Consider the following 11102-nt stretch of genomic DNA (forward strand, 5'->3'; position numbering starts at 1 on the left):
TTAAGCTAGGTTCAAATGTAGGCTCAACCCTTCAAGCAATCCTCCCCTTCACCTCCACAAACTCTGAATTTGTGTCCCTCTTAGCCAAATCATCTTATGTAATTTAATATAATTTAAGTGGGTTTACAATTCATAACAATGTTTATAGGAGGGGTTAACAAAAGGGGTTGTCACATCCCCCATCCAAGAAACTTGGTGGAACATTGCTTTAGGCCATCAAATTATTAACTATTATAATAATAAAACTATTGAGGGATGATCCTTTTCTATGAGTCATATTTTTTATCTTTTAGAGACACACAAGTAGCTTTTACAATAAATTGGCGTCAAGATTTTATCTTGTACCAAAAATCCTTCATCTCAAAGTCTAACTAAAAACAACTTTGATGTGTTTTTTTAAGAAAGAGGTTATAATCCCTTTATTTCAAGAATAAATGATGAAATTATATTTAACATGTATGTGAAGACGACATTAAACCAAAAATGGAGTTGTAAATAACTCAACTAAGACATCAATGCATTGGAATGCAAATAGAGAAACCTATAACGCAATACATTGAACCCACTGAAAATAACCTTAGGTGCTACTAAGAATCTTCCAAAAGTTTGAGCATAATAGAATTGTGTTTTTGATACCAAACAAGCTACTAAGAGAAAAATTCCTTAGTAACACAACCCATGCAAGCATGAGTGACTTGGGAGCCACATAGTATCCATGTAAGAAAAATGATTTAAAAATTCGGAGAAAAGTTGCTAGAACCACCAAAAACTAGTTATGCATGGGTTTAGAGGGGACAAAACCCTAGGAAGTCGTGCTACAAACATGAAGGAAGAAAAGACAAAAACCATAAGAGCTCAATGCATAACCACTAATCTACCAAGAAACTCTATAACTTGTGGGTTAAAAGAAATCACTCCATTAAAGAACACTATCAAAAGCAAGGCATAAGCACCAACATAGGCATTGAGAAACCACTAGGTGTCACCAAAGATAAAAATGCTTTTAAACCTCAAAGACAAAGGAATATAGGGGGAAAGCCCATGTCACATTGTCGAAAAACTACCTACTGTAACAGCCCTGTGTTGATTTTCCATGTAAATAAAATAAAAACCAAGGTATGGGACACATGTTCCAAGCTGAATGGTGGGAAAAACACTCTAGTGGGCATAACTTGTGATTAATTAATGACTATGAAAATTGGTAAAGGAAAAGAGGCAATAAATGACATTTAATTATGAAAATAAAGGGAAATAGTAGAAAAGGAAGGCGGAGACATAAATTTGCATGCAGGGAAAATTAGAGAAAAAATGAAGGAAAATGAAGAAAATAGAGGCATTAATGATAAAAAGGCATTAGAGAATCAATTGCTAGCTTTTGGTCATTACAACTTTTGTCAAATCAATTTTGGCTCTCTCCTTTCATTCTCTCATTCTCTCATACTCTTGCACCCTTAGAGTGTTCTTGGAGCACTCTAGCATTCACTTGAATTTGGAGAAAGCAAGCAAAGAAATCAAGGAAGCGCAAGGAGACAATTGAATCAAGAGCTACAACAAGTTTACTTTGCAGGTAACAGGTTGCATGCGTGATCTCCTTGCTAATTTTTGGATGCATGGTATATCCATGTGGTTCCTTTGTTACTTTCTATCATTGGCATGGATATTTTCCCAGATTGACAATGGTTTCAACCTTGCCTTATCATTTCCTAGATAACCATGGTGTTGTGGGTTTCCATTTGTTTTTATGATGGGTTCTTAGGTTCCCTATGGTTGTGGGTTGGAACAAATGCTTTGGAGCCCTGAAACAACTTGGGTCAAGTTACTATTTCTTGGAGCCTGCTAGTTGGGACAAACACTTTGGAGCCTTATGGGTTGAGTTACTAGTTACTGAAGCCCTAGACAACTTGGGTAAAGATCGATCTGGTTGATGTTAGTGATTTCTAGACCGTATAGGTGAGATCATTATGCTTGAGGGTTGATGTGGTTTGGCATTTGGAATCCCTGGTTGGTTTTGTTTTGGTTTAACCCATATGATCCCACATTCATGCTTGGAATGTGGCGCGGGGGTGATTTTCTGAAAGAGAGATTTGGTTCAGCCTAATCTATGGTTGGGTGGTACGTGGAAGTCCCTGACTTGGTAGGCATTTTCATATGTTAATATGAGTTATTTTCTTACTGTGATCTATAAGCACTTGTACTAGTTATCATGTTGGCATTATGGTTGATTTGTTATGGTCTCTATTCTGGCTATATGCTTGTTATATACATGGTTATATGATGTGCTCTAGCTATGGATCTTGTTCATGATTTGTTAAGTTATTGGATGGTTGATGAATGCATGGACTAACAAGTGTTGTTGTAACTAGTTAGAGAGGGATTGAAGATGAAATTTAGAAGTTTATGATCAAATATGCATTCATGACTTGTAGCTTTCATGTTTACGATATGTTTGACGAAATGTCTATCATGGATTAGGCATGTGTAGGTCAAGTTCTTGCTTGAGTTTGAATGGTTAGCATTGTTACCATCTTAATTATGATTCTGGAAAATTACAGGCAGTTTTGGACAGTGGTCTAGAGGCTAGCCTGAAAAAGTGGCTCAGATCTCGGAACCTATAAGATCCCTAACAACAATTTTTTTAATAATTTTGGCACACTTGAATGTTCTAATTAAAATCGCTTGCAATAAAAAGCATCAAACACAAAGGGATCTGAAATGCAACCTATTATTTATAACTAAACACAAAAATACATGCTCATACAAGTCATAATGCAGCCCCTACCAATGGCATGTAAGGTTGCTCATCAATGACTAATCTAAGACGTTGAAGACCACTTGTGAATCCTGGATGGATCCACCACACAAATGTCACCACAGGGTTTTCGTCGCAAGATCAAGCTAGAACCGGCCATGACAAGTTCTCAACAAACACACAATAAGATAGACAAACTCAAGATGATCCAAATGCCTAACTTCTATCCCCTTTAATAGGCCTGATGGACTCTATAGAAACCTTATTTTATTATTTTCCCCCGAAAAACGAAGGCAAATACCATGGGTAGATCCCATAGGAAAATACCATGGATAGATTCCATCCATTTTGACCGTATCAAGAAAAGGGGGATATTACAAATCCTCCCACCCAAATATTTCTTGCCTTCAAGCAATCCACTTCTATCCATAGAAAAAGCTATTGAAATTTGCAACAAGAAAAATCTTGATTTAATTTTCGCTTGAATTAAATTAGGAAAAAATTGTAATTCCACATCACAAGACAAATTGTAAGAGTTAACTAAGTTAATTTGACTTAGTTGGTTCAATTAATTCGAGTTGAGGGCCTAACCAGAGTCTTGTAAAGTGTTCCCCTAAATTTTGGGGGTCCAAGTAGAGTTTATTTTGAGTTGTAATTAATTAATTCAGTCTAACTGAGTTAATTTCAGTTAAACTAGCTCTAACTGTTGTAGGAACTAGTGGGAGGTCTAATAATGGGGAGTAACACCCAAGCTAAATCAGTTAAATAATATATCAACAATAAATAACTCATGCATGCGAGATATGAGAGTTACACAATTGATATTGGAGTTAAGGGACAGTGTACTATCAGTTGTATAATCATCCAAATTGTAAAGGTGGTGCATGTAGTCAGAAGAAGGCCTAAAATAAATCATTCCTTAATTAGAGAACTCATTAATTTTAACCATTCGAATCGACTTTAAAAGGAGGAATGAAGGCACACTTTTAATCATTGTTTTGGTGAGTCCAAGAAATAGGAAGCACAAGTTTGTGTGTGGAGCTTGTGAGAGAAATGTGTGCCAAGAGAAGCTTGTGCACAGGTTGGTTGTGAGATAGATCAAGATAGTGCAGAGTTGCTCAACTTGAGCAAAGCATTGTAATCGTCTCATATTTTTCTGGCTTATGAAATATACAGATAGGAGGGGTTTTTAGCTGAGGCTTTCCCCATGAAATCTTTGTGTAATATGTTGATGCAATTCTTTCTCTCATACATGTTGTGATTCAATGATCTTTAAATAATACGCAATTGGTAGAGTAGATTCAAGTCTATTATTTTAGTAAATTACAATTAGTAATTTGAATCTACATGGATTTTCTACATGGTGTCAGAGCTGGATTCACATTAGAATATAGGCATTGAAGTCCTCATGTACAATGATCATTGAATAACTAATGAGTTGTTAGGAGGTAGATTTATGGAGCCCTAGTTCAGGGAAGATCCAGAAGACCCTATGTGCAAACTTCTTAATGGAGCTAGAAGGTTGCTAGTGGGTAGATCAATGAGCCAATGTTTAGTGACACAAAAAGGAGTTGTGATCATTGATATTGGTAGATTGAGGAGTAGAGAGATTTCCCACAGGGAGATCGAGACTCAGAGGGAGTCTAGTTTCAGAAGGAGCATCTCTGTAGAAGCTAGTACCTTAGGATCGAGGGAGATCAGACTCATTATTGTAGTAGTTGTAGCAGCAGAGTAGTAGCAACAACAATATGAGTAGATCATATTTCGCCATGCATGTAGTTATACCTCCAGGTGTGAGGTGGGGCGATATGAAACCTTAGTCCAAGAGTTTCAGAAATTGGGCAAGATACATTGAGGCATGTTTGTCTCTTAGATCATTACCTTGCTACAGGGGCCCATCATATTCAGTAGCATGAGGATCAATGTCAGTTAGATACTGAGGAGTGCAGAGAAGTGTTGATAGCAAAGCAGGTGGCTCAGTAGCAGAGTCAACAACAACACAATTTTCCCAGTAGATAGTTACAAATTGATTCAATGATTTTCATTTTATTTTTTATTATTCTCAGTTGCAGATGTTGCAACATCAACAACAACAGTGAGAGGTGTTGCATGGAATACATTCCAAAGGTATTGGATCAGGGTAGATGTGAATCCCTTTTCTTGTTGAGAAGGAGTGTTGAAAATTGCAATAAGAAAAATCCTTATTTAATTTTCCTTTGAATTAAATTAGGAAAAAAATTGTAATTCCACATCACATGACAACTTGTAAGAGTTAAATAAGTTAATTTGACATAGTTGGTTCAGTTAATTCGAGTTGAGGGCCTAACTAGAGTCTTGTAGAGAGTCCCCCTAAATTTTGGGGGTTCAGGTAGAGTTTATTTTGAGTTGTAATTAATTAATTCAACCTAACCGAGTTAATTTAAGTTAAACTAGTTCTAACTGTCGTAGGAACTAGTAGGAGGTCTAATAGTGGGGAGTAGCACCCAAGCTAAATTAGTTATCTGATAAATCATCAATAAATAACTCATGCATGCGAGATCTTAGAGTTACCCAGTTGAGATTGGAGTCAAGGGACATTGTACTATCAGTTGTATAATCATCCAAATTGTACAGGTGGTGCATGTAGTCAGAAGAAGGCCTAAAATAAAGCATTCCTTAATTAGAGAACTCACTAATTTTAACCATTCGAATTGCCTTTAAAAGGAGGAATGAAGACACAAGTTTAATCATTGTTTTGGTGAGCGCGAATTGATGAGACTAAGCAATAGGAAGCACAAGTTTGTGTGGAGATTATGAGAGAAAGGTGTGCCAAGAGAAGCTTGTGCATAGGTTGGTAATGAGATAGATCAGGATAGTGCAAAGGTTGCTTAACTTGAGCAAAGCATTGTAATCGTCTCATATTTTTCTGGCTTATGCAATATACAGATAGGAGGGGTTTTTAGCTGAGTCATTCCCTAGGAAATCTTTGTGTAATGTGTTGATGCAATTCTTTCTCTCATATGTGTTGTGATTCAACAATCTTTAAATAATTCCGCAATTGGTAGAGTAGATTCAAGTCTATTGTTTTAGTAAATTACAATTAGCAGTTTGAATCTACGTGGATTTCCTACAAAAGCATTTGTATACTAATACCAGGATCCCATATAAACCTAACAACAATTTTTTTAATAAATTGGCACACTTAAGTGTTCTAATTAAAATGCTTGCAATCAAAAACATTGAACACAAAGGGATCTAAAATGCAACCTCTTATTTATATTAATAACTAAACACAAAGATACATGCTCATACAAGTCATACCGAAGCCCCTACCAATGGCATGTATGACTTCTCATCAATGACTAATCTAAGACACTGAAGTTTCATCTCCCATTGTCTCTTCATCTTCTAATTCTCCTTATTTTCTATTTACAATTTTTACATGGATTTACCTAATCCCAAAGATTAGGTGTCAACATTCCCCCCTTAATGTGAAGGGATGTTGGTGAGTCCAAGCATCATTCAGAGTCTTTCAAAATTTTCTCTTCCAAGCGCTTTGGTGAAGATGTCTGCAATCTGCTCATTTGTGGAACAATGGCATAGTTGGATTGTCTTAGCCTCAACGTGATGTCGAATCAGATGCTATTTTGTATTGATGTGCTTCGTTCGATCATGGAACTTTAGGTTCTTGGCCAACTTTATTGCAGAAGTGTTGTCAATCATGAGAGGAGTTGAATGCACTTGTTTCTCCTACAAATCTTCCAGAATTTTCCTAAGCCACACAATTTCCTTTGTTGCTTTAGTTGCTACCACATATTTTGCCTCAGTTGTGGAATCTACTGGAACTAATTTCTTGTGTGACCTCTAGGAGAAAACTCCTAATCCAAGTCTCATAACATAACGTAAAGTAGATACCCCAGTTTCTTTATCTCCATCGAAGTCTGAACCAGAGTATCCAATCAAGCTGAAGTTGCCCACCTGTGTATACTTAAGTCCAAAGTCTTGATTTCCCTTCAAGTACTTTAGAATTGTTTTCGTAGTAGACCAATGTCCCTCACAAGGCTTTTGCATAAACTTGAAGAGGGATCCAACATCAAATGAAATGTCTGGTCTGGTAGTAGTCAGGTACTTTAGAATTGTTTTTGTAGTAGACCAATGTCCCTCACAAGGCTTTTGCATAAACTTGAAGAGGGATCCAACATCAAATGAAATGTCTGGCCTGGTAGTAGTCAGGAAGTTGAGACTTCCTATGAGATGTCTATACTTTATTCATCCTCAAATTCTTTTCTTTCAATGGATGTGAGCTTTAAGTTATGTTCCATTAAAGTAGTCAAAGGATTTCACTCAACCATGCCAAACATGTTCAACATATCTCCAATGTACTTCTTCTGAGTGAGGAATATAAACTTCAGATGTTGAGTTACTTCAATACCAAGATAATAATGAACATAGCACAAAGCTGTCATTTCAAAACCTTTCCTCAATTCCTTCTTTATGGATGCAATGTCGCTCTCATTGTTCCCTGTCATCAGAATATCATCTACATACACTACAAGATATACAAATGTTTTGCCAACTTTCTTGACAAACAAAGTTGCATCATCAAGATCATAATGTTTGAATTTGAGTTTCAGAAGATCGTCAGTTAACTTCTTGTACCAGGCTTGCAGAGCTTACTTGAGCCCATATAAGGATTTTACAATCTTCCATATTTTATGTTCCTGACACTTCACAACAAATCCTTCTGGTTGGGACATAAAAACATTCTCTTTCATATCTCCATTTAAGAAAGCAATTTTTACATCCATTTGATGAACTTTCCAACTGTTTTGTGCTGCCAATGCAAAGAGTGTCCAGATGGTAACCCATTTTTTTGTTGGGACAAAAGTCTCCTCATAGTCGACCCCTTCCTTTTGTGCAAAACCTTTTCCCACAAGCCTGGATTTGTGCTTGTCAAGTGAGACATCTGCTTTATACTTGTTCTTGTAGACCCACTTGCAGCCTATTGCTTTGGTTCCCAATGGAGGATCAACCAGCTTCCAGATGCCATTCTTTATCAAGGCACCATATTATTTATGCATCGCTTCTTACCATTCATCGTGAGAAGTAGCTTCTTTGAAGGAAGTTGGTTCAAAATATGTAGACAAATTCAGTTCACAATAATAAGAAACATCTGTATCAACCGGTGAATTAGGATTGTCTACATCACCCCATTCTGCCTGATTGAGCTTCTTGTTCCTGTTTTTCCAACCTCGTCAGGACGAACACTTTCAAGTGTCTTTGTCAGCCATGTTGGAGGACCTTTCTGAGATGGTTCAGGCTGCTCAGTTGAATGAGTTGGGGTTGAATCAAGATTTAGACTCCCAATTATGTCAATCACATCACTCAAAGTGTCATTAGTGGATGGATCTTTATGTGGGGAAGAGAGTGCTTCAGAAGAATATTCCACAGATTGATCCAGTATAGGAATCCCCCCTTTGAGATGTGGAATCTCATAATCAAATCTCGAAAATATTTTGCCTGTCCGAATCTATCCAAGTGATCAAGCTGCCGCTCAACAACATTGTCAGCCTTGGAAGATTCAAGAAATATCACATCTCTAGATATTATAAACTTCTTGTTCACTTCATCATAGATACGATATTCTTTGGAGGTATTTGAGTACCCCAAGAAGATACACTTGTGACTCCTTGCACTGAGTTTGTTTCTTTGTTCCTTAGGTATCAAGGCATAACAGGCGGAACCAAAAACCTTGAGATGCCTCACCAAAGGAATGTGGTTGTACCACATTTCATAGGGAGTCTTGTTTTTTATAGCATTAGATGGACACCTATTCTTTATATACACAACACATAGAACTGTATCAACCCAAAACATCAATTTAACATTCTTGAAAAACATCATGGAACGTACCATATTTAAGATTGTCCTTTTAATTCTTTTAGCTACTCCATTCTGTTGGAGATTATAAGGCACGATTATTCGATGTTTGATCCCATGTTGGTGAAGACAATTTTCAAATTCATTTAAAGTGTATTCTTTTCCATTATCAGTGCAAATAGAGCCAATATGAGATTATGCATCATTTTCACCTAATGTATGAAAGGTCTTGAATGTTTCAAAAGCATCAATTTTTTTCTTCAATAAATAAACCCAACACATTCTGGTGTAGTCATCAATAAATGTCATCATATATTTATTACCATTAGCAGAAGGAACAAGCATTGGGCCACATAAATGAGAATGAATGAGTTCAATTTTTGTATATGCTCTAGAATTTGAATCATGAAAAGATTGTTTGTTGTGATTTCCTAAGATACAAGCATCACCTTGCTTAAGTTTCCTAGGAATTGTACGAAAACCAATAACACCATTTTTCTTCAACCAAAGAAGGATGTCATAATTCAAGTGTCCAAATCTAGCATGACATAAAAGACTTGATGGAAATGTACCTTCATCATAGTGAGAAATGTATGAGAAGTTTTGTGCACGAGTAGAGGTTCCTTGTAGCTTCATAAGTATTTCTTCTTCTATCCCCATCATGACAAATGAGTGATCTGAGGCTTTTCTAACCTCAACCTTGCCATCAAATATATGAATGGAGTGTCCTTACTGGCGAATGTGGACCAAAGACAACAAATTTCTCCTAAGCTCTAGGAGATATAGAACATCATGTTGAAGAAATTCTGGAAGACCAAGCAGTTTGAGCCTAATGGTGCCAAGCCCTGATGGCTTGAGTTTTGAGTTTTGACTTGTCTGCAAAGTATACTGCTCCATCAACATTGCCAGTGAATTCTTCAAAAAAATCTTTCCTAAAATTCATGTGACGAGTTTCTCCTGAATCAAGCAACCAATCATCTTTCCATGAAGCAAGTGAAGCATTGAACAAGTCTTCAGTTACTCCAATGTTGCAATGTGCCACAACCTAGTGAGTTGATTAAGGTGCTTTACCTTTCCCTTTGTCATTGGTTTTGCCTTTCCCTTCATTTCTTTCCTGCTCAATTCTGTCCCAAGGCAACTTACATGTGGGTGCATCATGTCCATCTCTATTGCATCATATGTAATGAAGATCAAATTTTTCTCCTTGGAGCTGTCTGCCCCCCCTCCCTCTAAAATTCCTCCTTCCTTTTCCTCTTCGGCCATCTCTTCCTTTAGAAGAATCTTGTGCATGATTCTTCTCTTTATGTGCAATACACACAACTTCTTCAGAAGATTAAGGAGCGGTCTTCTCCCCAAAATCCTTCTCTCTCAACAAACTTCTTTTCAAGGGAGTCAAAGGTAATCTCCTTAAGGTTTCCACTTTCTTGCAATGACTCAAGATAATGTGAATAGGTGAGATATAGTGCCTTGACATAAGCTATGAGAGGAATGTATATCTCAACACCAGTGGCTTTTATGTCATGCATAATGGATCCTACTTCTGATTCTAAGGCAAGAGGGTCATCATTTTTCAACTCAAGATTGCACAACTTAATCATCATTTGAACAACTTCAAGTTCAGAGTGTGAGTCATACGATTCCTTCAACTTATTTAAGGCTTCAAAGACATTTGAAAATGGATAAATATGGTGACTCACCTCTTCATTTACTGACGCTGCAATCAAGTCATAGGCCTTGTTGTTCTTGTTTTCCCAAATGATAAGCTCCTTGTTTGAAATGGGCTTTGCAGGTGCATTGTCTCCTTCTCCTTCACAAACCCCTTTCCACAACTCCTTGAAAATGAGGGTGTGTTTTATTTTCCTGGACCACTCAGGATAGTTCTCTTTTCCAGTGAGAATTACTCCCATAATATAAATTAGTGAGTGCATCATAAAAAAACGATTTGGCCTCAAAAAAATTCAATGGTTGCACCAAAAAAATTGATGTACTTGTAATAAAATTCAATGGCTATGTATCCAAAACATCATCAACTATATTATCCATATACAAGACATCCCTTTTAAAAACTCAATGTTGGCATTATGATTCTGGTATGGCTCTATGTTACAGATGTTGTACTTGATGGCAACACCCTCAAGTGGCAATGCTCTGATCAGGCTCTCAAAATGTTGGAAATTAAGAGGTACACAGGTGAATGGTTCAAAAGGTGCGTACCCGCAGGTACGCCGGCCAGGAAGTGCGTTCATACCCGCAGGTTACCCGTTCATGAGATGCGTACCCCCAGTTCATTCACTTCAAGGCAGAGAAGCGCGCTCACGTGGGGTTTCTTATGTTTGGCACGTGGTATTTAGCTCGCCGTTCTTGATTCTATGGTTTTGGCCCGTGGTATAGGATCTAATTTAGCCCCGGTTTGGATCCCTTGTATTGGTTATTGATGGTTTTGCCCCATGGTGTGAATAAGGGCTTGACTATAAATAGGGAAGGAGATCACTTG

Source organism: Pinus tabuliformis, chromosome X (genome assembly GCF_031772625.1).
Source record: "Pinus tabuliformis cultivar Carrire ecotype Pingquan chromosome X, CPIR1, whole genome shotgun sequence".
NCBI classification, from domain to species: domain Eukaryota; kingdom Viridiplantae; phylum Streptophyta; class Pinopsida; order Pinales; family Pinaceae; genus Pinus; species Pinus tabuliformis.